The 27,931-nt window shown below is 41.0% G+C and overlaps 2 protein-coding genes across 5 annotated transcripts in view; one reads left to right on the top strand and one right to left on the bottom strand.

Moving 5' to 3' along the window:
* SYK (spleen associated tyrosine kinase) overlaps positions 1 to 11,195 on the bottom strand; it is a 51,786-nt gene extending 40,591 nt beyond the window's left edge. For 2 of the 3 annotated variants that reach the window (XM_015280297.4, NM_001031430.2), the window contains exon 1: positions 11,026 to 11,195. The gene's annotated coding sequence lies outside the window, so the exon portion shown is untranslated. Of the gene's footprint in view, positions 1 to 9,906; positions 9,958 to 11,025 lie in introns of those variants that run through there. The other variant, XM_015280298.4, reaches the window with a different exon arrangement.
* The window catches only part of DIRAS2 (DIRAS family GTPase 2), a 70,314-nt gene continuing 53,447 nt past the window's right edge, over positions 11,065 to 27,931 (top strand). Inside the window, exons 1-2 of one of the 2 annotated variants that reach the window (XR_006932431.1) lie at positions 11,065 to 11,332; positions 22,467 to 22,561. The gene's annotated coding sequence lies outside the window, so the exon portion shown is untranslated. Of the gene's footprint in view, positions 12,632 to 22,466; positions 22,562 to 27,931 lie in introns of both variants that reach the window. The other variant, XR_005843195.2, reaches the window with a different exon arrangement.

Here is a 27,931-nt window from a genome sequence, read left to right as displayed (position 1 = left end):
CTTCCCCTCATGCTCTTCCTCTTCTCCTGTCTCCCACTTTGAAGGGGGCAACAGGCCATCTACCATCCTGCCCCACATTTCTCTGCTCTTCTCCTCCTTCTTCTACACTCCAACTGAAGCCAAGAACTACATGTGCATCTCCCGCTCAGGGCCCTTTGCCCAAGCCCCATCCTGGGACAGGGCTGGAGGGGGCCTCAGGACTGGCTGCCCCAAGGGCTTCTGCTACTGCTTCTCAGCCCACAGTCAGGGAGGCCCTGACCTTCCCTCTCCCACACCCCACTCATGTTTTCCTGGCTCTAATGCTCATAGAGCAAGAAACACTCAGGCATTGTGCACATCTCTCTTGGCAGTACACAGCACTGTGCACTGAAAAATCCCTGGAGGAGAGTGGCTCTGCTGCGACAGACAGCACAAGCCAGCTGCAGTGGGCAGGGCTGGCCGTGGGAGAAGTCGACTGCCGGCAACCCATCTGCCCAGACCGCATCAGGGACCAGTGCTTCATGCCCCAGTGCTTACACTGCTTTCGCTTTGACTGCATCTGGCAGTGAGGTAGAAGGAGCAACACCTGCCCACTCTGCAGGCAGCCAATGGAGTGGCTGCTGAACTTCATGCCAGCAGGAAACCATGAGAAGTACAGGGTCGTCGGCTCATCTGTCTGGTGCAGGAGAGACAGTGCCAGAGAGAGAGTGCGCAGCAAGATCCCCACAGCGGCACCACAACGTGCACAGATGGTCCCCAGACCACCATACTGTTTAGTGTGGGGAAAGGGAGGATGGGGGCAGACCTTCTTGCTCTCTTCCAATATCTGAAAGGTGCTTACAGCGAGAGCAGGGTTGGTCTCTTCTCACTGCTGACAGGTGACAGGACGAGGGGAAATGGCCTCTAGTTGCATCAGGGTAAGTTTAGGTTGGATATCAGGAAACACATCTTTACTGAAAGGGTTGTTAAGCACTGGAATAGGCTCCCCAGGGAGGTGGTTGAGTGATCATCCCTGGATGTGTTTAAAAACCATTTGGATGTGGTGCTCAGGGACATGATTTAGTGGAGAGTTGTTAGTTAGGGTAGTATGATTAGGTCATGGTTGGACTCAATGATTCTTAAGGTCTTTTCCAACCTGAGTGATTCTATATGTCTCACTCCAATTTATAGGAGGGAGAGGAGGTTCTTTGATATATGTATACCCGGTGTGAGATTAAACAACGGTTCAAATGTTGGTCCGACTAGTTTATTACAAATGTTAATAAAAGAGATGAAGAAAGGGGAGGACGGACACTATTATGGATTGGGATAATGGGGAAGGTAAGGCAAGTGATAGAAAAGATAGGAAATAGAAGCAAGGAGTCTTTATAGGTACAAATTAGGGTGATGGGGAAGGGAAGAAGGGCAGTAGAAAATATAGAAAATAGATGCAAGGAGTCTCTATAGGAGGCAAGACGGAGATAGTCACCACCATGGGTCCAGCATGGTTCATGGTCCAGTCATTGCTCTTCAGTAGAGGTGGGCTGTTGGGCATTGTTCCATTGATGAGGATGGTGACCACCGTGATGATGATGATGATCCTTGTGATGGCAGCACAAACTTATTTACAAGTCCAAAGTGGTTGAGTCAGCCTTTTGGAATGACAGTTTCTGGCTTTTGGATCTCAGCAGGAATTCTTTTTGTTCCTATCTTCCTGGCCTTGCCAGCAGATAAGAGGGAGTGTGGAGACACCAACTAGTATCTTGCCTTCACAAGATACGATGGTATCGTCTCCCATAACTGACTGGAGTAATTTGGTCACAGGACAGATCTTCCACCAGTAAACAGTCCAGTAAACAGTCCTGAGTACCCCCTTAACTCTTGGGCCAAAGGCAAACAGCTCCAAAGAAATGCTTTCAAATGTAAATTGTGCAGACAGTGATGTTGATTGCAACACAGCAGCACCCACCTCTCATCTCTTAGAGTCTTATCACAAGAAATACCTCAAGAAGCAGCTTTGAGCCAGAACACAAAGAAGGATTCATACATTATGATTCTATGATACCTCAGCCAGGAGGAGGGGACCTGCTGCACCCCGCCAAGCATCAGCAGGTTACACAGCACTGAGGCCTGCAAATACCACCTTCCAGTAGGCCCCTGCACCCCATGCTTCTTGAGATCTATACCTGCCGAATGCAAGGGATTACCACACTGACGTGATGGCTCAACTGTACTTCGTCGCCCTGGAGGTGCTGGGAACCACACATTTTTGAACTCTGTATCCAATAAATATCCTGTTAATTTTCAGGGCAAGAGTTCTTCCAAAACCAAACTTCAACCTCCTCTAGAGAACACCTCCCAGCAGTGCTGGAGCATCTCCCTCGCACTCTCCGAGTCTCCCACTTCCCAGCACCAGGGCTTAGCTCTCCAAGGCCTTGACCAGCAGCCTGTTGGCAGGTCCTGAAGAACTGTGTCCAGCTGCTGTGAACACAGGCCACACTGACAGCTCCATCCCTGCTGTGCACTCCAGTCTGAGCAACTGAGGATGGCTTTCTATCCAGTATGAATCTCTACTGATCCCAGCAGTGCAAGCAGCTGGGATACTAGGCACAGCTGCCAAACAGTATCCTGAGAGTACAGGAGGTTTGCATTGGCAGGTTGGTAGTGAGGTGACTGGTGGTGAGGTGAGCCTAGACACAGTAACATTAAGCAGCACTGTCAACAGTTTACCGGCTGGTTCAGCCCAGTTTCATGACTAGTGGGGCGGAGGAATTTCGCAAAATCCACATCTCCGGAAAAGGGAGACAGGAGACCGCCACAGCAGTGGCAACGATCTGAGGAGAAACAAACTAATTTACTAAATATGGTATTGGAATGCAAGATAACACACTATAATACAATATAATTAGAATTGAAGCTAATAAATATAATGAGAGAAAGAGTATCTGAAAGCTGTAGGCCTTACAGTAGTGGATGATGCATGTGGTTGGGACGAGAACCGCGAGAAGAAAAAAGAATCAGGTGACTTTGCCAGAGGTTATATCTCATCTCTGACCACAAAGCCCCCTGGGGTATGTAGTTCTTCTTCTCTTCTGGACAGGTGCCTGGAACTGGAGCATTAACACTTTAACTCCCAGTGTACTACATGACGTTATGATGTGGAATACCAGTAACCAAAAATCATAAAGCCATGGCAAGCATAATCCGTGCTGACTCTTCACCAGCACTATACAGCCAAACTGGAGAAAAGGCCCCAACAATTCTGTATCACCTGCATTCAAAGAAAGATACAGCACACTCAAAGCATTAATAACACTGCAGCAAACACAATTCCTACATAAAAAATGCCACTACCCTCTGCATCTGTTTGAACTTATTGTCATGGGAGTATTTCATGGAAGTTCATTTCTCTGTACCATCAGTTTCAGACTTCAAATATTTTATGTTAGGAACTCCATCTCTAAAAAGGATAAAGAACTTAAGAAAAGTATATAATATGAAATAAAATTTCAGAAGCAAGAGGGAAAAGCTTCTGAAGATCTCAATCCCGACACAATGGCTACTAAAGTTAAAATTCAATTTGACTTTGCTGTGTTTTACTTCAAGCTGCTGCTGAGAGTGCTGCTGACTCTACAACAAATGCTGAAAAAGCTGGAAGTCGCAACAAATACTTTAAGCAGAAGCAATGGGTATGCAAAGTAATAGGACCAACAGCCTCTGACTAAAATTTCTTCACTCCTTCTGAAAGAAGTTCCAATCCACACTACAAATAGGCAGCATGCAGAGTCATGCTAAGTTAAACTGAACTCCTCATCTCAGATATGGAAAACACGGGTGTTAAATCAGCACATTCACTGGCAGTTTAAATGTTGGCCTGGAAATCTCGCTACATACTTGGGAAACCAGTCAATGCTGAGAGTCGAGCTGTTGTTCTGGCACTGCTGTTGCCCACCTATCATATTTGAAAATATGTAAGAATATCTGTGACAGGTGTAGCTACAGCTTTGGACAGCACAGCACTGGACCACCTGTGGAAAGGTGGTTGAAACTGGAAACTGCCCAATCAGATTGGAGATGCACTGTGCTCTTGGAGCTTGTCACCTGCACATTCCTCATTCAGACTGTGAGGCTGGAATTGGTAACTGCTCCTTCCTCATCATTTTGATGGTTAGGTATATGTTTTTATCAATACTGAAACATGTGAGAATGGCCCTTCAAAACTGCATCTGACATTCCAATATCATCTGATTATTGCAGGCTGTATAGCTACTGAAATATTTCCTGAGGAAATAATACTTGATTTGGTAGCACTATTAGTGTACTTTATAAGTGTATAGTGTACTTTTATAACGGGAAGACATGCTTACAAAAAATACTGCAACAATTGTATAGTATTCATAGGTTTCTTATGTTCTCCATATAAACTTTAAACAAGCAAATGAAGTGAAATTTGCTATGGTGGTCATGAAGTGTCTTTTGGTATTTCTATGAGCTTCTGCAATTAGGGTATGGAGGGCCATTACTCAAAAAAATTACATTCTCACAGACATTAGGAATATTTTTTCCTCTTCCGCAACACTTTCCTTTTCAGATTCCTATATAAACAGGCAAATATTTTGCTTTCTTTTTTTCTTTAGGAAAAATATTTTTTCTTTATTTTTATTTTTATTTCTTTAGGAGAAAGAAGCAACCAAAAATATCAACGTTTTCTTTCCCCTCCTCGCTGTTCTCTACTATGCTTGCTTCCCTTGCCTTCTTTCCCACTGAACTCTTATCGTGTCACAGTTTCAACTGTTGCCTTTGGCTAAAGATGTCTCCTGTCACTGCAAGCATTTCTGTCTTAAAACAGGTAGCTTCATTTGTCTGGAAGTCTGCTCCCTTTTTGGTAAAGCAGTTTACTTTGATTAGTACACATTAAGCCACCACACAATGGGGCACAGGGAGAACTCTCCTTCCCCAGTGCTGACAAAAAAAAAAAGCCTGGGCAGGGATGCAGTTAAAAAAGCCTATTTAGGAAGCCAAAAGCTATTTCTGAATACTTCAGAATAAACCAAACTGAGTTAACTTTAATAGACAAAGATCCTCTCTGTTCTTGTTTCATTTAAAGCATCTGCAGAAAAACAAAAAGTAAAACTTTTTTATATACCATAGCAGCTACCACTGCTTCTAGATGAAGCTTTAAAATGAACTTAGAAAGTCAGTGAGAACACATAAAACAAAAATACCAGTCTACTTGCAATAACTGTAAAAATAACTGGAACTGCAAGACCAATCACCTGGCTATTTTCAAGTTCAATCGTAGAGTGACATTAAGGATGTCAGCATAGCACATTTCCAGATGAAATACACTATTTTTACAGAAGACTGCTACAGAGAGAGACTGCTACAGCAGAACAGTTACAAACAGAACAGCAGAACAGAAAAAAAAAGCACAGTAAAACCAAGAAACATCAAGATGTCACTAAACTTTCTCTAAAAATGACTCCACAATCTTTTTTCAAGTTTTACTAATACCAATTGTTTTTCATAAATTTACCAAGAGAAGCAGATCTACCAGAACATTCTACCAATAACAGCGTTTAAACAAAACAGGAAGGTAAAAAAAAAAAGAAAAAAAAACAACTGCATTCCTGATCACAGAGCTGTCGATATTGTGGATTTGTTTTACCATCATAACAGAACAAGATCAGTTTCTTTCAGAAGGATGAGGCCTTCAGTGTGTATATCCACATAATCCCTGACTTAGTTTAGATTTCTTGGGATTTTTTTTAGCATCAACTGATAAACAAGATATCCCTCTGAAGAAAAACATCATTTCCAGAAGGAATTCATTATTAAAAAAGAAGATAGAACAAAATAAATATCTCCTCTCCCCTTCCCTCCTCTATCCTCTCTTCTTTCTTCTCCTCTCCTCTTTTGTCTCTTTTTTCTTTTTGAAAGGGAGAGGGATGGATGATCTGATACTAGCTTACACAGATTGACTACTAATATTAAAGATTGGTTTCTTAAACAAAATTACTGAATTATTTTCTAACTGGGATCTAGATCAAAAGAAAGGCTTTTCAGAAATAGTTTCCACCAGCACTGAGGCTAGCAAGGCAAGCTAAGTAGAAGAATGCACCTCCTACCAATTATCATGTCAGTGAATTAACAATCCAGCCTCCTGAGGGGCAGGAATACCTTTTAGCTAGCAAACAATCACCTGGAAGAACTGTCAACTCACTTCTCATAAGAATGCTTGAGAAGTGGTATGCAGAGAGAAAGAAACAAGAACCTTCTCCTCCCTCCTCTGGAGGGAGCCTGTTTGCAGCACCTAGACCAGTGAAATACTCTTGATAAGGCACGTTCATCATTTTGAGCAGAGAAAATGCACCTGGGCCAACCTGCAGTACTTCCCTAGTTCTTGCAGGACAAACTGCCAAGCAGGGAAAAAAATAGTTTGTAGTTAGGCTTCTTCATTCATGATGTACACTGTCAATGGTTACACTGCTAAAAAGTCTAGGGTGGTGTTTATTACAACAGGCTACCAAAACGCTGCATCCTTTGCAGAGGGAAGGCTTCAGTGGATTTGAGTGCACTCTTCCCCTTCTTTTGCACATAGGAGTCCCAGCTGCAGCAACCCAATCTTTGTTACAATCACTGGATGGAGACAGTCACAAAGCACAGCTAACGCAAAGCAGCAGGTGGTTTCTTTGTGAGACCTGAGGACAGAATACTCACCCAATGTCACCTGCCTTGCTGTTCGCTTTGGTTCTGGGGCTATCCTCGTGTGTGCATGACCAGAATTGGTCGTAACAGTGTTCTTCCTCTTGACATGCATTAGTTTAAATAAAACATAATACTCAGAAGTTTGCAAGATGATTCTCCAGTTCAAAAGACAGCTAATCCCATTATCCAATTTCCAAATATACTTCTCTCGCAGCCGCGGCCACTTCCTCAACAAACTGTTGGCGCTCTGCTCCCCCCCCTTGGGGCAATTCCAGCTAATTGGCTTTACCAAATTTTGAACAAAATATCATGAAAATCATATGTATTCTTTGAAAAGCAGATGTAAAGTCTAACACTCTATGTCAGAGATAGGCTGCATTAATGTTGCTTTCTTTACTTATATACTTAATGTTTCAGATATTGGTGACTTTCACCTTGCAAGAGCTGCTTTTGTTTTTACACACAGAGAACTGGCTGTCTTGATTCAACTTATCAAATTTGGGCTGAGTTTCCCAGAGATGGAACTTAACTTATCCATAAACATGTTTCAAATACTTACTAGCTTGCTTTTCTATGTTCTTTTCAAACAAAATGGCAGAAAGTGTTTTTTAGTTAAAATTTTCCTGTACCAGATTTTTTAAAGAGCCTGAAAAGAAAAAAAGTCTTTATAGCAAATCTCCAGCCCCAAATAGAGAAACTTACTTTACATTCAGCCCTAGCAAAAATCAAGAAAAATAGTTTCTAAAAAAAATATGACACTGTTTTAAGCTAAGGTTATCTCCTCTGAAATCTGTAGAGCCAGTTCTGAAATCTGAACAGCTATTTTTAAAAGGAGAACTTCACACTCAATGATCAGCAGCAGCACCCATTTTATCACTCTGTCTCTGGCATCTCGCAGTCTAATTTTGCACTCAGATACCCCAGCTTTAAGTAACAGAAAATGCACTGGATTTTGTGTGTTCTAGAGGCTGTGGACTTAACTATATTTATTTATTTGTTTGTTTGTTTGTTTCCCACTAATTCATTATCTTGTCCAAAGAAAGGGAAAAAAAATAAGAAAAAGACTATCTAGGAGGGTGGGTGAAGCACAGCTGTGGCTGACATATTGAGTGATGAGCCCTGGATCTTTCACTCATTTTAATGAATCTGTTGCTCAACAAAAATAATTTTAAAGTATTTATTTAAAAAATAGACAAACTCTGTTTTTATTTAATTTACAATGTAAAAGATATTTAGATAATTTTACATCCATTTTCCTTGCACATGTTCTCTGCATCTCCAAGCACAGCTGTGATTCTTACAACTGCAGCTCTATCTTCAGCCTAGGATTTACTCCATGGATTTACAGGGCTGAATTTACACACAGTACCTTAGTCCTACTTTTTTTTATAAAAGCTTTTAGCACTTCTGAGTTTACCTCTACTAGGAGTCAACTTTGAAAGATTCCTTACATTATCTCCTTGCATTTTGGAAGATAGAGAAGTTGCTGCACATATTAGGAGCTATCCATTCAGGACACCTAGCATTCCATACTTTTTCTGAGGAACACTATCCCAGAGCAAGTTAGGACAAAGCAGGAGGAAAGGCAGGGTAGTCCTCACTGTTCACATTAATGTTAATACATTCCATTATCAGCTAGTTACAAACCGAGTGATAGTGAAACCACACAAAGCAATACTCTATTACATTTCTGCACACTAGTTATTTAAGTTCTAATACTTATTACATTTGAAGTTGTTGTTACCTTGTACAGAGGAAAAGCAGATACCAAGGAGTCCTTACAAGATTGAGACCCAACTGGTCTTAAAATATTTTTCCCTTTCTTTCCTTTCAACAAACTCATTTAAAGAAGTGGTCACTTAGTCATTGTACATACAGAGACAGGAAATTCTGAACTAATTTTGGCTTTGGAATGTAAAGATAAAGCTACATACTTTAATTTTACTTCTCTAAAGCAGATATCAAATGTTAACAAGTACCACTTATCATTTCCTAGTATTCCACTCTTTTGTTGCAAATATTAGGAACATTTCCCTGATAAAACATTCCTAGAAATACCAACTAAAATGTCAGAAAGCAAGCTACCATCACTGCCTCGTCCAAGATTTTTTTATTTTGTCAGATGTAAGCAAAACTGTTTCCCTATAATAAAATGGTATTTTCCCCAAATTAGAAATTAAGATGATCCTGCAAATGCTTGCAATGTGAGAAGTTTTCACTCTTCTGACTGAACTTCATTTCTCATGTTCACAAGATTATCCTGAGCTTTTAAAGAGGACCACTGTGCTCAGACTGAAGACATGCACAGTCTGAATGGTGCAAGTACGTTCACCCCAATGCGGAAGCTCACGCAAGTGCACAATCATCTTTAAGTACAAAAGAAACAATTTTAAATAGCTCACTGGAAGGATCTTTCTGTAATTGTTACTCACATGCAAAGATATGCATTGCATTCCTTGCAATTATGATACAAAACCATACATGTTTCCCTTTTCAGCCATTTTATCCTGGAGCTAAACATGCAACTGATATCGAAGCACCGATCCAGGAGTCTGTAAAGCTGAAAAATGGACAACACCATCTAGTATCTTTCTTCCATGGATACAGACACAAACACAATTGCTGACAGTAACAATATTCTAACTAGGAATGCCAGACAATATACTAGGTTTTTTGTTGTTTTTTTTTTCTTTTTTCCCTAGATACTTCATAATGAAAAAGCATAAAGAAGGAAAAAAGAATCAAAACTTATTATAAAAAAATAATTAGATTGCAATCCCATAAAAGATTGCAATCCCATAAACTCTGAACACAACATGCATTTCAGTAGTGTCTTCTGCTCCTCATGTCTCTGCCATAACATAGGCATAAAATAAAAATAAAAATGGAAGTCTATGGTAACATGTCTACGTTACATTTTTTGTTATTACTGTCTTCAAGGGAGCCTAAATCCAGCTTTTAGTTTTACCATCAGGGTTCTAAAATGCGGTTTAGTTTTCAACAAAACCTGTTAGCTGCTTCTAAAGTTGAATTTCTGGTTTTGTCTTCCTGCGACTTCAGATCTAATTCTGCTCTTCTCTCAGGATCACAGTGTGAAAATGGAAAAGTAGCACAGTTCACCACTGATTTTATGAACTTAATACTTTCTAAAGGCAGAAAACCTAGAACATTTCCAACAGTATTTCTCACGGGCTTTTGCAGTTATTTCACATACATTTGAAATCTGAAGCAATTACTTACATTTTTGGGCATGTTCAGTGATTCCAAACCTTTTAGTTCAAAGTCTTTACCAAACTATAACATTTCTCCCCCACAGGAAAACTGTCAGAAATAAAGAACATTCAAACTTCCTTATTTGTCTCTATCACTGAATGTTCAACAGAGGGATGAAAAAAAGTCACAGTTCCTCTAACTAGGCTGCCTCAACGTACTCTGCTTGCTTCAGCTCATGGCCTCCAAGCCTGCAGTAGTGCACAGCTTTAGACACTGGTACTTGTACCAGATAGCTGTACCTGTGGATTAAGCTGCAGATTCAGCCCAAAGAATCAAGAAATCTAATTTTCTTTGGATAAAAAGAGTATGAAAGAAGCCCAGTAGAAAAGAACATCAATAAAGTTACATGCAGTTCATTCCCTTAGAAGGAATAATTGTGTTTTAAAATGGAATTACTCTGCAATATTTCATGTAATCTGGCCAAACTGTGCCTCCTCTGGTGGGGTCAGTGTCAGCCAACAAAAGCAGCGTTCAGCTCAATTTACACCCGAACGTGATGAACCCTAGCACAAAGTGCATGTAGTACAGAGCTAAAGAAGAAAACACTGGCCAACACTGAAATGATCAGCAGCAAGTCAGCCATCACACCCTTTGTACTGACTTTCAGCACTTCTAGCAGCGCTCTATGGTTGTTTTGTCAGAAACAAAATCAGGAAGTTTGATAAGAAAGAAGCCCTTTTTTAAAGCCATTTTCCCAGGTGTCTAATCTACGATGTATTATGCACCATTCAGAAGTCAGACAATCGCTTATTTTAGCGTAAATTTCGCTCTGTTAAAAACTACTACCACAACACAACAAAGCATAACTAAATCTATATATTTTCTGTATTTAAGTTCCATATTCTAGTTCCTCAAATGCCGGGCTAATGGTACCATTACACAAGGACGGAACGTCTCAGCTTGCTTCCAGATTGGTGCATTTGCTCGCCGCTCTCCGCTACAGCCAGCCACTCCTGTCGCGGGGCGAGCCCCGCCGCTTTGCCGCTCCCTGCATCCCGCTGTCGTTCCCGGAGGCGCCTGGTAGACCCCGGCCCACCCCGCTCACTGCTGGCAGCGCGACCCCCGCCCTGCGTGGCCCCCACTCACCGCTGCCGCGGCTCCTCCGCTCACTGCCTACTGCCGCCCACCGGCGGCTCCTACCGCTCCCGGGAGCGAGCAGAGCGGCGCGGCTCCGCCAACAGTGGAGCTGTACCCGAGCTAGGCGTTGCGGGAGCCGCTGCTTCCTCGTCTTCTCTCGCAGCCGCGGCCACTTCCTCAACGAACTGTCAGCGCTCTGCCCCCCTCCCTCGGGGCAATTCCGGCCCCCGGCCGGTCAGATCGTCCGTCGAAGAGGGTGCGCGGTGTGGTACCTGCGGCACCCCGAAGTGCGGGTCGCTGTGTCCGGTGGTGTCAGGTGAATAAGGGGCTGCTCAGCAGCGCGAGTGGGAAAGCAAAGGGCGGCAAGGGTGGTAGTCTCTTGGGAGAAAACGAATATACCTACTGATTGTCAGCAATGAAATTCAATCTATTTCGGAACTTCTGTGTTTTGGTGAGAAAATTACTTCTGGAGGAGCAAAAACTGTTTTTATTTGAAACAACATCGGGTCTTCGTGCTCTGTTTCAGTCAAAAATATATTTCGGTCAGAAATACTATTTACTAGCTTTGTAGAAGCTGCTGGCGCGGAAGAGACTATACCAGCTCCATGCAGAGACCTGAAGAAAACCCACTCTCCAAGGCTCCACATACCAGGGCGTCAGCTCCCGCCACAGGTGTCTACACAGCCAAAAGGCGGCAACAGCTTTCGCCAGGACGCGCTGCTTACTGGCACCGAGCGGCACCTCAGGCGAACCCGCAGCCGCAATTCTCCTCCGGCCATGGCCGCTGCGTGACGGCGCCGTGTCCCGTGATGGGCAGCGCTGGCAGGAGGCGAGGTCTCTTTCCTGCTCCCTTGTAGTAAATGATTGCTGCAGTGAGAGGGCCTGCTTACTGTAAGAAAGAGGTGATGCAAGGAAGCACTGGCTCTCCTTCCACATCCATTATACTAAATAGAGCTGTCAAAGGGTGAAAGCTTCGTGTTTCATACCAGTTAAGGAGGTCCCTTTTTTTTGTTCTGATTGCTATAGTGCAGATACATATCTGAATTGGCACTGCCTATATGTGTGAGAACAAGGCAAAGAATTAAGAAAACCTGATTCTTGGATGTCTTTTGATGGCACAGCTCTTTTCCTAACACCATCCAAAAGTAGAGCACAATCTACGGGAAATAGCTTTTGGAAAGTTATTACTGTGCTATGAACAAGATTTTAAGCAGAAGTTTCATCTTAAATTGGTGAAAAAATATAAATGTTTAATGACTTTAAATTATATGTGAGCAAGAGAACTAGACCTGGTAAGGGTGGAGTTAACTTTCTGCAGCAGCTGATATGGTGCCTATCTGGGATTTTGAGTAATAGAGTATGAGTAACACATTTTCTTTAATGCTGGGCACTGCTGCTCACTGATGAGGCTTCCTGTGTTTTGCACTCTGACTCAATCCTCACCAAGTGAGCAAGCAACAGGCAAGATCGAAGAGGATGCTGATTGGACCAGCTCCAGCAGACCAACAGGTTATACCACAGCCAAAATCAAAGTGGGGATAGATGGAAAAAGGCAGGGGCTAGTGCTGTCCGCCTGCTCACAGACCAGCTGAGCATCACTCACCTCATGGAGGAGGTGAGTAGCTGCAATCTTCCCCCTTCCTTCACTTGTTCCTGTCTTGATGCACATTTTCTTGCTTTGCCCCTTCCAGTTCTCTCCACCATCTGCTGTGCAAGGGAAATTTAGGAAGTGGCTGTGTGGGTGCTTGTCTGCTAGTCAGGATTAATGCAAAACAGAAGTCAGGGAAGTAAATATTTTGTAATGCTGTGTGAAATAATTGTTACAGAGTTTTGCTACCTTATTTTTTTTGGTAGGGGGATGTCATGGTTTTATGATTTTTGGTTATCGGTATTCCACATCATAATATCATGCAGTGTACTGGGAGTTAAAGAGCAAATGCTCTAGTTCTGGGTACTTGTCTGGAAGAGAAGAACTACATTCCCCAGAAGACTGTTCAAGCACTGTTATCATTCCTGCTCAGGGGAACAGATATAAGGCTTGTAGGTCACTTGACTTGAGTCTTCTTCTCGTCTCGTCGTGCTCGCTTTCAGATCATCTCGCTGCTGCTCCCGACTGCACGCAAGGCTTCAGTATTACTGTAAGGCCTTTAGCTCTCAGACAATCCTCCTCTCAATTATATTTGATTTTATTAACAATTATATTGAATTATATTGTATTATATTGTATTATAGTGTGTTATTGTGCATTGTAAAGAACATCCTCTGTACTGCTGCTGGAGAGAAAGGTCCCACCTGGAGTTTGTGGCAGAGCCCCAGGAGAGACCCGAGGCCGACCCCTGGGATTCTGGAGTTGGGCGTACAGGGGGTCTGAAGAGCACCACACTCCAACTGAAAGGGAGATCTTAGCTGCATATGAGGGGGTTCGAGCTGCTTCTGAAGTAGTTGGTACTGAAAAGCAGCTCTTTCTAGCACCTCGATTGCCAGTGTTGAACTGGATGTTTAAGGGAAAGGTTCCCTCTACCCATCATGCTACTGATGCCACTTGGAGTAAGTGGATTGCGCTGATTACGCAACGGTCTCAGATGGGGAACCTCAGTCGTCCAGGAATCTTAGAGGTGATCGTGGATTGGCCTGAAGACAAAAAGTTTGAAACATTACCAGGAGAAGAGATATCGCGTGCTAAAGAAGCCCCACCATACAATAAACTACCAGAGAATGAAAAGAAATTTGCCCTGTTCACAGATGGATTCTGTCGTATTGTGAGGAAGCATCGCAGATGGAAAGCTGCTGTGTGGAGCCCCACATGACAAGTTGCAGAGGCCACTGAATGAAAAGGAGAATCAAATCAGTTCGCAGAGGTAAAGGCTATCCAACTGGCCTTAGATGTTGCTGAACAGGAGAGGTGGCCAATGCTTTATCTTTATACTGACTCATGGATGGTGGCAAATGCCTTATGGGGGTGGTTACAGCAGTGGGAGCAAAATAACTGGCAAAGGAGGGGTAAACATATTTGGGCTGCTGAACTGTGGAAAGACATTGCTGCCCGAATAAAGAATATGGTTGTAAAGGTGCGCCATGTAGATGCTCATGTGCCCAAGAATCGGGCTACTGAAGAACAACAAAACAACCATCGGGTAGATTGAGCTTCCAAAATTGAGGTGGCTCAAATAAACTTGGACTGGCAACACGAAAGTGAATTATTTCTAGCTCGTTGGGCCCATGAAACTTTGGGTCATCAAGGAAGAGATGCAACATATAAGTGGGCTAGAGACTGAGGGGTGGACTTAACTATGGAGGCTATTGCACAAGTTAATCATGACTGTGAAACATGTGCCATAATTAAGTAAGCCAAGAGGATGAAACCTCTCTGGGAGGAAGGGCGATGGCAAAAGTATAAATATGGGGAGGCATGGCAGGTTGATTATATCACCTTGCCAAGATCTCCCAACGGTAAGCGTTATGTGCTTACAATGGTAAAAGTGACCACTGGGTGGCTTGAAACATATGCAGTATCCCACACCACTGCCCGAAACACCATATTAGGTCTCAAGAAACAAGTCCTATGGCGACATGGTACCCCAGAAAGAAACAAATCAGATAACAGGACTCATTTCAAAAATTCCCTTGTAAATACTTGGGCCAAAGATCATGGTATTGAATGGATTTATCATATTCCCTATAATGCACCAGCTTCTGGTAAAATTGAACGATACAGTGGGTTGTTAAAAATCATGTTGAAAGCAATGGATGGCGGAACATTTAAGCACTGGGAGAAGTATTTGGCCGAAGCCACCTGCTTGGTCAATGCTCGAGGATCTATCAATCACGATGGTCCTGCCAGCTCCCTACATACTGTAAAGGGAGATAAAATCCCCGTAGTACATGTAAAGAACATGTTGGGAAAAGCAGTTTGGGTCCTTCCATCTTCTGGGAAGGGCAAACCTCTTTGTGGAACTGTTTTTGCCCAGGGACCTGGGTGCATTTGGTGGGTGATGCAGAAAAATGGGGATGTTCAATGTGTCCCACAAGGGAATTTAATGGCGGGAGAGAGGAGTCAGTAATTCCAGGTATATGTACGTGTGTTCAATGTTTGATAATTGATTATATTTACGTTTGTTTGTATATATTGAGCATAATGTAGTGATGTAGAATAAGGAGTGGAATGTCATGGTTTTATGATTTTTGGTTATCGGTATTCCACATCATAATATCATGCAGTGTACTGGGAGATAAAGAGCAAATGCTCTAGTTCTGGGTACTTGTCTGGAAGAGAAGAACTACATTCCCCAGAAGACTGTTCAAGCACTGTTATCATTCCTGCTCAGGGGAACAGATATAAGGCTTGTAGGTCACTTGACCTGAGTCGTCTACTTGTCTCGTCATGCTCGCTTTCAGATCATCTCGCTGCTGCTCCCAACTGCACGCAAGGCTTCAGTATTACTGTAAGGCCTTTAGCTCTCAGACAATCCTCCTCTCAATTATATTTGATTTTATTAACAATTATATTGAATTATATTGTATTATATTGTATTATAGTGTGTTATCGTGCATTCCGATACTATATTTAGTAAATTAGTTTGTTTCTCCTCAGATCGTTGCCGCTGGTTTTTTTTAATTATTCTTTCTTGTGGGAGGTCTCCTGTTTCCCTTTTCCAGAGGCGCGGATATTGAAAAAAATCCCTCCGCCCCACTAGTCAATGAACGAGGCTGGACCAGCCCGTAAACCATCGACAGGGGATCACAATATTGTAAGATATTATGTTATGTGTTATCATTATGAACCTTTTCAGTAATGTACGGCTGCACTCTGTAGGAGACCAGTAACTAATAAATTAATTCCTCTAATTGATGTCTTGGGGGGAATTAACATCTGGCAAAATCAGGCAGACTATGTTCTCTAAAGATTCAGCAGATTTGTGGAATCTTTTGCCCAGTGTGAATGCATACAGTAGAAATGAATAGTTTGTCCACAGCCTCCCACTAGCTGTTCCATGTAATAACTCCAGTAATTTATTTGTAATCCCCTATAGTTTTTGTAAGCATCTGAGGGATGCTTCTTATGCTTACCTTATTAGAAACGTGATTTGAAAGACATCTGTTTTCAGAAGATAATGCAGGTTTCCTTAAGACCTGGGTACATGTAGTGTGGTGGGAGGCTTTGCATCAACACAACTATTTACATATTAGTGAGTGTGAGTAGGAGAGGAAACAGGCGGAGTCTGGCTGAAATGCTGTGACTGGTGAAACAAGGCTGATATCCTGTTGGAAATATGTCATAGACCACTCAAAAAGGATGAAGAGACGGGTGAAGTGTTCTGTGAGCAGCTGGCAGAAAGTCATGCAATTGCTAGAGCTTGTTTTGGGGGACTTCAACTTGCCTGACATTTGTGGGAAAAACAATGACCACAGAATGATTGAGTTCTCAATTCTTGGTGGAATCGGGGCAGGTGAGCAAAACTTGGACTTCCGGAGGTGTACTTTGGACTGTTTAGGACATTCGTTCAGAGAGTCTCTTGGGATACAGTAGTGAAGGGCAGAGGGGTCCAGAAGGCTGGGCATACCTCAAGAATGAAACCTGAAAGGCACAGGAACAAGCCATCCCTGTGCTGTAAGACGAACTGTTGGGAAAGAAGACCAGGGTGGCAGAACAGGTAACTTTCACAGAGACCTATGGGGAAAAAAAAAGGTAGTTCACTGCCTTTGGAAGAGGGGGCAGGCAGCTTGGGAACAAGTACAAGGATTTAGCTAGGACATGCAAAGAGAGAATTAGACATGCAAAAACCCGGCTATAAATTAATCTGGTCGCCATTGTATAAGGTAATAAAAAGTGTTTTTTTACAAATATATTAACAGGAAGGGGAAGGCCAAAGGGAATCACCAACCTTTATTAGATGCAGTGGGAAACATTTCCTTATTCATCAAAAAGGCAGAAGTGATTAATGCACTCTTCATTTTGTCTTTAGTTGTCAAATCAGTCATCCTCAGCATACTTAGTCACCTGAGCTGGACGACAGGATTGGGGGACAGTATAAACTTGCTCATAATACAGGAGGAAACATCAACCTGCTATTGGCAGATGAAGTTGCCAAGCTGCTATCCATCATATTGGAAAGGTCATGACAATCTGGTGAAGTTCTCACTTATGGGAAAAGGGGAAGCATAACCCTCATCTTCAAGAAGGGAAAAAAAGAAGATGCAGGAAACCACAGGCCAGTCGGTCTTACCTCTGTGCCTGGCAAGATCATGGAGCAGATCTTCCTGAAGGCCCTACTAAGGCACATGGAAAATAAAGATGAGGTGATTGGTGGTAACCAACATGGCTTCATCAAGGGCTAATCATGCCTGAAAAATTTGATGGCCTTTTATGAGGGAGTTACAGCATCAGTGGATAAAGGAAGAGCAAAAGATGACATCTACGTGGTCTTGTGCAAAGCATTTAACACTCTCCCATGTGACATCCTGGTTGCTAAATTGGAAAAAAAATGGATTTGATGAACAGACCTCATGCTGGATAAGGAATTGGCTGAGTGGTTGCACTCAGATTGCTGCAGACAATGGCTCAGTGTCCAAATGGAGACTGGTGATGGGTGGTATTCCTCAGGGATTGGTGCTGGGACTGTTGCTATGTAAGATCTTTGTAGGTGACATGGACAGCGGGATCAAGCACACCCTTAGCAAGTTGGCAGATGACACCAAGCTGAATGATGCAGTTGACATCTTAGAGAAGAGGATGCTATCCAGAAGGACCTGGACAGGCTTGAGAGGTGAGCTGATGCCAACCTCATGAAGTTTAACAAGGCACAGTGCAAGGTCCTGCACCTGGGTCAGGGCAATCCCAAGCACAGATACAGACTGGGTGGAGAATGGCTTGAGAGCAGCCCTGAGTAGAAGGATTTGGGGATGTCAGTTGATGAAAAGTCACCATGAGCTGACAGTGTGTGCTTGCAGACCAGAATGCCAATTGTATGCTGGGTTGAATCAAGGGCAGTGTGGCCAAAAAGTTGAGGGAGGTGATTCTGCCCCTCTACTTTGCTCTCATGAGACCTCATGAGTACAGGAGAACTGCATCCAGTTCTGGGGCCCCCAGCATAAGAAGAACATCAGGCTGTTGGAGCAGGTCCAGAAGAGTGCAATGAAGATAATCAGAGGGCTGGAGCACCTATGGAGACAGGCTGAGAGAACTGGGGCTATTCAGCCTGCAGAAGAGAAGGCTCCAGAGGGACCATATAGCACCTTCCAGAATCTGAAATGGGCCTATTGGAAAAGTGGTGAAGGACCTTTTATAAGGGCACGTAGTGACAGAACAAGGGGTTTAAATAGCCTTAAACTGGAAAAGGGTAGATTTAGACTAGATATTAGGAAGTCTTTACCGTGAGGGTGGTGAGACTCTTGGTCTAACTTGTCTTGGTCTAACTTGTATTATGACTTGCCTCTTATGTTTGTATTTGAGGCATTCATATAATATTATATATATATATTATATTCATTCCCTTTCACTGCATATTAAATAACTTCAAAAAGTTCTGAAAATGAACCTAGTTAGTTATGTTCTTACCCTTAGGGTAATATTAGGTTCGCAAACAAGAATGCAGACAGAGCAGAATATTAGAATTAGACTTTCCAATGTGACTCCCCTCTACGGGAAGGGCTGGAAAAAAAAATCTAGGGAACTACATGTCTGTCTGCCTGACTTTGATACAGGGAAGGGTTACAGAACCATCCTGAGTGTGATCGCGTAGCACGTGAGGGACAACTGGAGGATCAGGACCAGCCGGCACGGGTTCACGAAAGACACATCCTGCTTAATGAACCTCATTTCCTTCTATGGCTAGGTGGCCCTGCCTGGTGGATGAAGGAAAGGCTGTGGGTGTAATCTACCTAGACTTTAGTAAAACCATAGTATTCTCCTGAAGAAGCTGACAGGTCATGACATACACGTGTAGCCTTTTCTGGGTAAAAAACTGGCTGGATGTCTGGGCCCAGAGACTGCTGGTGAAAGGAGTTAAGCCCAGATGGGAAGTGGTCAATAGTGATATTCTTTAGGGGTCAGCGTTGAGGCTGGCTCTGTTTAATTTCTTTGTTGATGATCTGGATGAGGGGATTGAGTGCACCATCAGAAAGTTTGCAGATGACACCAAGTTGGGAGGAAACATTGATCTGCTTGAGACAGAAAGGGTCTACAGAATGATCTGAATAGGCTAGATTGACGTGCTAAGGTCAGTTGCATGAAGCTCAGCAAGAAAAAATGCCAGCTCCCGCACTTTGGCCACAACAACCCCATGCAATCATCAGTGAATGTCAGTGGGTGTGATTTTTTCTGCGTGGAGGAATTCAGTGATGCAGTTTTGCTTTGTACACGCTTCCATGTGAGATGTCAATTTGTCGACTGCCCCTCTGCTGCCATCTGTCACAGGGCAAGAAAATGTGATAATATTGGTGGGAACATTCAAACCACATTGCCATACCACTATTCCAGCAATATCTGCCTCTGACATCATGTGCAGTATAATAAAATAGGAGGAGTTACTTTTAAAGCAGCCTTCATGTGTATCAGAGACAGACAATCTCATCTGAGGTTCAAATTGCAAATTCTTGTTACTTTCTCATATAGCTAAAAGTCAAAGGTGTTAGAGATATAATCGAACAGTGACAGTAAGATGGGTCTCCCTGTGCACACAAAGAAAAGAATGCAGAGGTGACTCATTCTGCCTATGGAATAGGAAGTTTCTGCACAGTTCAATGAGTTCTGTCATGATTTAGACAAAAAAAAAGTGCTATTTGGGAGTTATTATCTATTTCATGTTAATTTTGAAGAAAGCAGTAATTCAGTTTTTGCACAATAGCAGTTAACAGTGTAAAAAATTAAAAGTTGGTTGCCTGAAAGCAAAATTGTGACATAAAAACAAATATCCTATATTACATTCGGAAAGAACTCTGTATAAAATTCTGCCACGTAGGTTGCATGCACCAGATGCTGCGTAGATCTTGGGATAACTGCTCATTTTCCAAGTCAATATGCGTAACCTCCAGCATGCTGTTCCCCTCTTGTGCTGTTTTACTATCTCTGGAGTCTGGAATAAGGCTATTTTTTTTAAATGTACCGTGTAACAGTCCTACCGTGTACCAGACTCAGTTGGTCATTGTACTCAGCATTTCCATCATCTCCAAACTTCAGAAGACAATCTATTGCTCATTGTGCAAATCCATCAGTTATAACTACTTGGCTAATTTACTGTTTTGACTAGACAATGCTAGTAGCAATAATCTTTGCCATATGAAGTTAAGAATAATAACAAGAAAATTCAGGGCCATCGAGATCTTTTTCAGGTAACACTAGATAAAATGATAGCTGTATTATTTTGTGGGTTTTTTTGAGACTACTATAACTACAAGCAATGACTTGATAATGCTTTTAAGAGCCACACTTCTCTCTTTTTCCGTATCCTTTTATGTTGAAACAAAAAATGGAGCATGCTCATCGTGTACATCTATTAATAAAACTAATGAAAATTTTGCTTAGTAGTCATGAAGACTAATCTCAGGATGTATTCATTGTTTGTGAAAGATTATTATATGAGAAAAGATGAGACCTGCATTTCTTAATTTAGATGGAGTAACACAGGCTATGATTGTAGGTTGGCTAAGAAACTTATGTGACCTTACAAAATAAGTTGTTGTGTTAAAGTTAAGATATAGATTTCTGTCAGTCCTGTTTTTATGACTCCATATACCATATTCAGTTAGAGCAAATAGACATGGAGATGGCTGACATTAGAAACACCTTCTAACTAGCACCCCATAAAACTCCTCAACTTCAATTTTTGATGTCAGTAGATACAATTTTTTTCTGCATGGAGGAATTCAATGAACAATTCAGCACCTTTGCTTCATAAACACATCCATATCAGGTGCCATTTTGTCAGACTGCCCCTTAGCTGCCATCTGTCACGTGGTAACAAAATGTAACAGAATATTGTTGGGAAGGTTCAACTTCCACTGTTGTACCACCATCATCTGCCTCTGACACTGTCAATATAATTAAATAAGAGCTGCTTCCTAAAGAGCCAGTTCATATCTTTGCACTGTGGTTTAGAACCACTTATTTGTTTAGATATGGTGCTGGCACAGTTTGCATTTGTATGCTTGAATTTCACTTACTTAGAAAAAAATTAAGCGGCCATCCATATTACATAAAACTAATGATCTAAGTTGGAACCACACTACTTCCTTAGTAAACATAAATGGCATTTGCAACAGCAAGAAGTACTACTTTTCATAAGAAACAGACTGTGGCAATACCCCACCTGTCATTTAATGAAACCAGTTTTAATTGTCACATATTCTGACTGATGCTCAGAAAGCAGATGTACTATTTCTTGGATTACAGCTAGCACTGGAAATTATATGACTGCATTCCCACATTGCTCCACCTGAACTAACAAGTCCTGTCAGATCTGAGCTGATACTGCATCCAAGCATCCCTTGTATATTTTTCCAACCAGCCTACATGGGCTCCTTACTCAGGATTCACTTTATAGAATTTGGCAGCCTTTTTTACAATGCAAAATAGTATCCATCTGTTCTCATAACCTACTTTACTGTTTTTTACAGTAAAAATAAATACTTCCTGAGTCAAGAGTCCTCGTAAATAGTTTAATTTTGGTTTGTTTCCTCTTGCTAAGTAGTTGAGGCCTTCAGGCTGAAGCAGTACCCCTGAGAATCTGTGGTACCTTACAAGTAAGGTACACAAATAACACTTCGCCATTTTCCATCCCGTTTTGCTTTCTGAGGCTTGATTTGCCACTGACTCTGCTCTTCTGTATACTGTCTCTGAAGTCCTCCATGAGAAGTACTTAAAACTACACTGAAGATTAAAAAGAAAAGAAAAAGAAAAAAGGTTGCTCAGAATTCTTTAAACACCACTGGTATAATTGGTTTGGGAATTTCTTCATTACTCAGTTGCAAGAGTCTTAATGTGCCTTCCAGTCTGCAGGAGGATCATGGCTCTGGCTGTCTGTATGAATATACTATTTATACAAATACTTGTTTCCTGATTTTGGATATACAGTATAATTGTAACAAAAATAAACTGCCTTTCCAACAGCCCTAGAAATGTCAGTCATCAAAAAAGCAGGTATTGTGCCAAAAAGCAGTGATGTCATAATCAGAGTTATCTACTCCTGAAGTTTTAGGTTGTTTTTCCACATTTTGTTTGATGCAAAATGTAGGAAAGACACACACACGCAAAATTGGTAAGGGTCTTGTTTTTCTCTGTATGTTTATATATGTACAAGTGCACTTTTTAAAAGTTTTTAAAACAATCTTCAGTAGCATATATGGAACTAAATCAGTATCAACTGAAACAAGGCACACACTTTTAGAATTACGCTAAGGCATAAAAAATAATTACATCAGCATCATAACAGTTTTTTCCTCTCTAACACTCCCAGGTTGGTCCAGCTGGTCTGTGCAAGAAGGGAGCCACATGGTCCTGGAAATCCTTCAGAGCTCCACTGAAGAACCCAGGAACTACTTACAGATGAAGGTAAAAATGATGTTCCAGGGGGCAAAAAAATTTAGAAAAATTTACAATGAAATATGGTATGGGCCAGCTAAGTATGGGCTGTCTTCCCTGTCTTCCCTTCAGAATGTGAACATGAGAGGAATTTGAGGCACCTGAGTTCCTATTGGAATTGATGCAAATGCAGATGTAAAAATATTTGTATGTTTTTGAGAACTGAAACTGCTGGGGATCTCATAAGAAGCAGATAACAGGAAACAGAAGTTAGTTTGATATTCAACCTATTTATATTGATTTTATTCAACAACGTCTTCTTTACGTCTATTAGACCTCTTGTTTAACGGTGTCAGAATCGTCCTTAATGCCTGTAGTGTATTTCGTGTCTACTCATGATCATAGTGAAGCAAAACTCTTAGGAAGCTTCACTGTGAAGCTGAATGAATGAGTTTATAATAACAAGAATACCTCTCTATTTTATTAATGTAAACATGGTGTTTGAGATAAAAAGCAAAAACAGTAACTGAAGTCTAGAACCCTTACAGTCAGGCACTGTATTGCAAACAGTACTCCTTGGAGTTGGAATGAGAAGCACTTATGTCCAGCAACGCTAATCACTCATGAGTAATATCCCCTCTGATGTGCCATGACCATGGCACTTCTAACAGTATGTGAGTGGTAAAGAATGGAAGAATATATATAATAGCTGTTGAAAGCTTATTAATTTTTTTGTTATTCTTCTTATTTTTTTCTTTTGTAAAAGTGTAATGCATTATACATGAAAATTAAAATCAAACAGTTTGAAATTTGGGCTTATTTGGACTTAGGGAGCCAGACTTTTTTTTGCCTCTCCTATTTAATAAGGTGGGTGTATAATCAACAAATATACAGAGTGGTGTGGTTAGATTGGTATCCACAAATAGTATAGCTAGAAAGATTATTATCAGAAATAGATGAAAAATGCTCACCTGTGTCATGGGCTCAGAGGAAAAACTCCAAGAGGAACAATCTCCAGAAAGAGATTTACCCTAGTGGCAGTCAGCCCTTAAAAGGGGTCTAGGAGACATGGAACCAGGCTCCAGCCCTTCCAGTCACACAGGTGAATTGCCTTCACCTGTGCTCCCATGGCTGACTCAGTGCTCACCTCAGGTGATCAATCAGAGGTTCAGGCTGTGATTCAGCAGTTCCCGTACAGTGGGGTATTTCTGATTGTGCTGACCATATAAATTTTCTGTATTTCATACTTTTCAAACCCAGATCATGAAAGAATGTGTCTATATGCTATAGTTATTATCTTAACATTATAAAGGGGGGAACTGACTTTCAGACTGGAGACAGAAATAATTTGAAGGTAGATGAATTCAGAAGTCCTCTGATGTCTCTAGATACCTAGATAACACTCATCTGTGCTAAGGAGTCATGCTGGATCAGTGTGAGAGCTGAGCTGATGTTCAGCATCTGAAGTGGGTCATTACTCTGGATCAAATATTGCATGTTTTAAAGCAGTGTAGAGCCCAGGCTGCCAAAGCAAAATCTGTATCTGATTTCTAAATGACATAATCCCTAGATTATATTCAGTTATTTTTAAATCTTGTAATTTTTCAAAGAAATTAAAGGTAGCTCCATGAGCACTCTTTCTACCAACCTCACCAGTCAGACAAGAAAAGATTCCTGAAGAGGTGATGACAGATGAAGGAGATTGTGTTTGCAGGATTACAGGTTATAGATACATCTGTGCTGCATCAGCTGTCCTTAGACTCCATTTTATAGAGGTGGTATTTCTCTTGCAATTCTGAGAGGTACTGAATTCTTACTGGATACTGTATGCTTACTCAAGTTGTCATTTAGAGGTTTTTCCAAATCCAGGTAGAAATGTATTATTGTTATTCTTCCTTCATTTTTTTAAGTACCATTTCATTTTATGTCAGTTAAAGATAAATGGCTTTCCCTGCTTAGCTTATGTGTCTTTTAAAGCTTGAAAAATGCATCTGTTGCAAAATGATAACAGCCCACAGATAGCTTGTGTAGCTAAGCCCACTACTTAGGTATCTTAGGAGGATACCAGGCAGCTGATTGTGAGAGATCAGGATTCAAGAGATCCATAAACATGTACAGGTTTCCTCATAAAAATTGGTAGAAGGAGTAGCAGATTTTTGCTTGATTTTTATGGCATGGAGTCTTTTTTTTTTTTTTTTTTTTTAAATGACAAATTTCTGTCAACTTTGGGGATTACCCTGTGTTAATAATAATTTTTAAAACTGTTAAGTGTCTCATTTTATGATATGTATATGGTTCTAAAATATCTTTTCCTGACCTTCCACCAACTCAGCTCATTCATATACTTGGAAATCTGTAATGAGCATTGGCTTGCACATATTTGTGGCCTAAGGTTGCACCAGGGGAGATTCAAGTTTGAGTTAGGAAGTACTCCTCCGAGAGTGGTCAGGTGCTGGAACAGACTGCCCAGGGTGGTAGTGGAGTCAATGCCCCTGGAGGTGTTCAAGAAATGTTTCAATGTTGTACAGGGACATGGTTTAGTGGAAAATATTGGTGATAGGGAACGATTGAACTGGATAATCTTTACCAACCTTGGTGATGCTATTATCTTATGATTATATATTCATGTGTATGTATCTGTATTAATATAAGGCAGTGGTAGGCTAACTAGTTATGCCTGTGGGGATAGCTGATATACTTTCTTAAATCCATACACATGTAGACATTTGGACTTCCCAGCATTATCTGCTTGTTTCTGTTCTCTCCAGATACCAATACTAGATACAAAGTGTGTCATGTCTGTAACTTTTATATGACAAAGAAATGAACTTTAATATTTTTTTTTTTAGTAAGGTGATTTTCAGTGTAAGGAGAGTATGATTTTTTAAATGACTGTATTGCATTAATACATGTTGTGTCATTACTTCTGAAATTCTATCTCCTTTGTAGCACCACGTGCTTCATTAAAACCACCTAAAACAAATGATTTATTTTGTATTGAAAACAATGAAGTACATAAAGAAGCTATGAGAGAACATCAAGTCTGTCTTTAGTGTACTGAATGCTGAAGCATCTCATTCAGGAGTCCTTCAAAACATTATAATTTAAGCTGACAAAATAAGTTTGTGATTTATTTTCTCTACTTATTATTGTTTATATAGCACCATAGGGGTGTATGACATCTGGGGGTTTATAAAGCATATCTTCAGCCTTGTGACTGTGAAACAAACCATGACAAACAATAATGTAGCAATACATGGGTAGGAGTAAGATGAAAATAAAAAAGGCAGGAGACTTTACCTGAGGAGGTAACGACAGAAGAAGAGTGTCTGTAACAAAATGTCTTCTGTGCAAGGACACACCTAAAAATTAGTGCAGCAAGGCAACGTTGAGATATCAGTGTTAGTTAATCAAAATTAAGAAATGATATAATTTACATCATGTATGGAATATTAAGTCATCCTACTTGACTGCATATCTCCTGATATTATATGGCCCATCCAGGTTCCCTAACTCATGACATGAGAGGGACATGCTTGCTCTGGCAATGACTCAGGTTGTGTGGACACGAGTTCCACTGAAAGCCCCTTTTCTTTCCTCCTAATCTCCTTCATGTACTGGAAGTGATAGAGAGCCTTCAGAGAGTGCAGTGCTCAGCTTCAGCTCCAGCTTACTGTGCAGCACACTTTCTTTGTTGGAGAGCATTGAAAGAAAATGAAATACCAAGGAACTACTTAGTAAATAATTGCCAACCCTCTTAGAAACTGGTGGAAGCAGGATTCTTGTGGAGAAATTAGTTTGTATTTGTACAATTAGTGGCATGTACTGTAAAATGTAAAGACAGTGAAGTGTATTAAGGCTATGTGGATAGCTTCATTTAACTTGTGAGAACGTTAGTTTACAAGTGTTATGGAGACTTCAGGCAGACTAAGAAAACTAAAATTAGATATTAGAAGCTGATATCAGTTGCTTAAGCATACTAGGATAGATTCACCCCAAGGGCATATACTATTTTTCAAGGATTTCACCACAGATGTGATGTATGCTCCAAAGAACTTAAGTGAAATTGTCTTTGGTATAGGGCAAATTCTCAGCAGAATCTGATTTCCAGAGCTCAGTGACTTTATTTCACTACAAAGTGCTCCTCAAATCTGTACTATTTTCTGGCTTTATTTGTTTCTGTAGTAAATTATTTTGTGAGACTGTCTTGGCTTGGGGGATTAGTTTCCCATTTCTAATCCAGTAGTCTTAATCTCTCTGCCAGGCCATTCCCCAGTAAAATAAGCTGACAAGATCTCAGCCACACTACACTGGTAGCATTACTCTATTTGTGTTTTTCTTCCATTATCATCATATATTTCAATAGTAGTTATTCTGGTGTCCTTAATTTAATTTTTTTAAAGAATGGAATTTTGAAATCGATACAAATTCTCAACAGTTAAGCCTAACATTATTCACAGTTTCATTTAATGCTTTGATTTTGCCTTAGTTTATCTGTTAAGATTTTTACAAATATGAATTTAAAGTTTAAACTTAAATTGTTGATTTTCATAAAAAGTTACTGGGCTAGTATATTTTTAAAGCTGTACAGAAAAAAAAGGGAGCTTAAGAGTTTGGCTAATCAATCAAGGAGTTCTGGGAGAATCTGCAGGTAAATTCATTGCAAAGGATTTCAAGGGTAATCTTACACTGTTAGACTCTGGCTCAGATGATCTCCTGTGAGTTTGCCTTCTTCAGCAAGCTAGCACAGCCTTCACTGGCTGCTCTCACATTCTGGTGTTTAGACTTCCTCAGCACTGTGGCATCACTGACATGTTTTGCATTGGTTCCTTCCCAGTAGCTCAATTTAGTTGTCCAAATACAGCAGTTTATGCATGGTTTGTTTGACCAATTATGATTCAGATATGAATACCACACAGAGTTTCAATAAAATTTTGAAAAGAGAATATACTTCGGAATGAAATAGCTGGTTTATTCTGTATCCAAATGATGTTAACTTCTTGGACATTCTTGGGGCACTAGTCACCTGACATGACAAAAAGTAGTATGCTGTAGACACCTGCTAGTTGACATTCATACCGAAAACACCCCCTTATTTCCCAAAAACCATTAGTAAGTCATTAGGAGATGCTGAACATAGTTGAAGATTACAAAATGATGCTCTGGTGACCCTTTTGGTATGAATTCATGAAATGTTCATTTTCCCCAGCTGTCACTCACACCTCACATATTTACATAGTCTCCGTTATGTACAGGTGTGAATTCCGTTGAATGCAAAGTGTAAAAATTGGTATAATGTATTTCTCAATGTTTTGAATTGAAATGGTGTACTGTGACCATGTGAAGGGCAGATTCAGTCTAGCTGTCTGATTGAATGTGTCAAGCCTGGAAGCAGCCTAC

The sequence above is a fragment of the Gallus gallus genome, chromosome Z (genome assembly GCF_016699485.2).
Source record: "Gallus gallus isolate bGalGal1 chromosome Z, bGalGal1.mat.broiler.GRCg7b, whole genome shotgun sequence".
NCBI lineage: Eukaryota > Metazoa > Chordata > Aves > Galliformes > Phasianidae > Gallus > Gallus gallus.
This window is presented reverse-complemented; position numbering and strand designations above follow the sequence as displayed.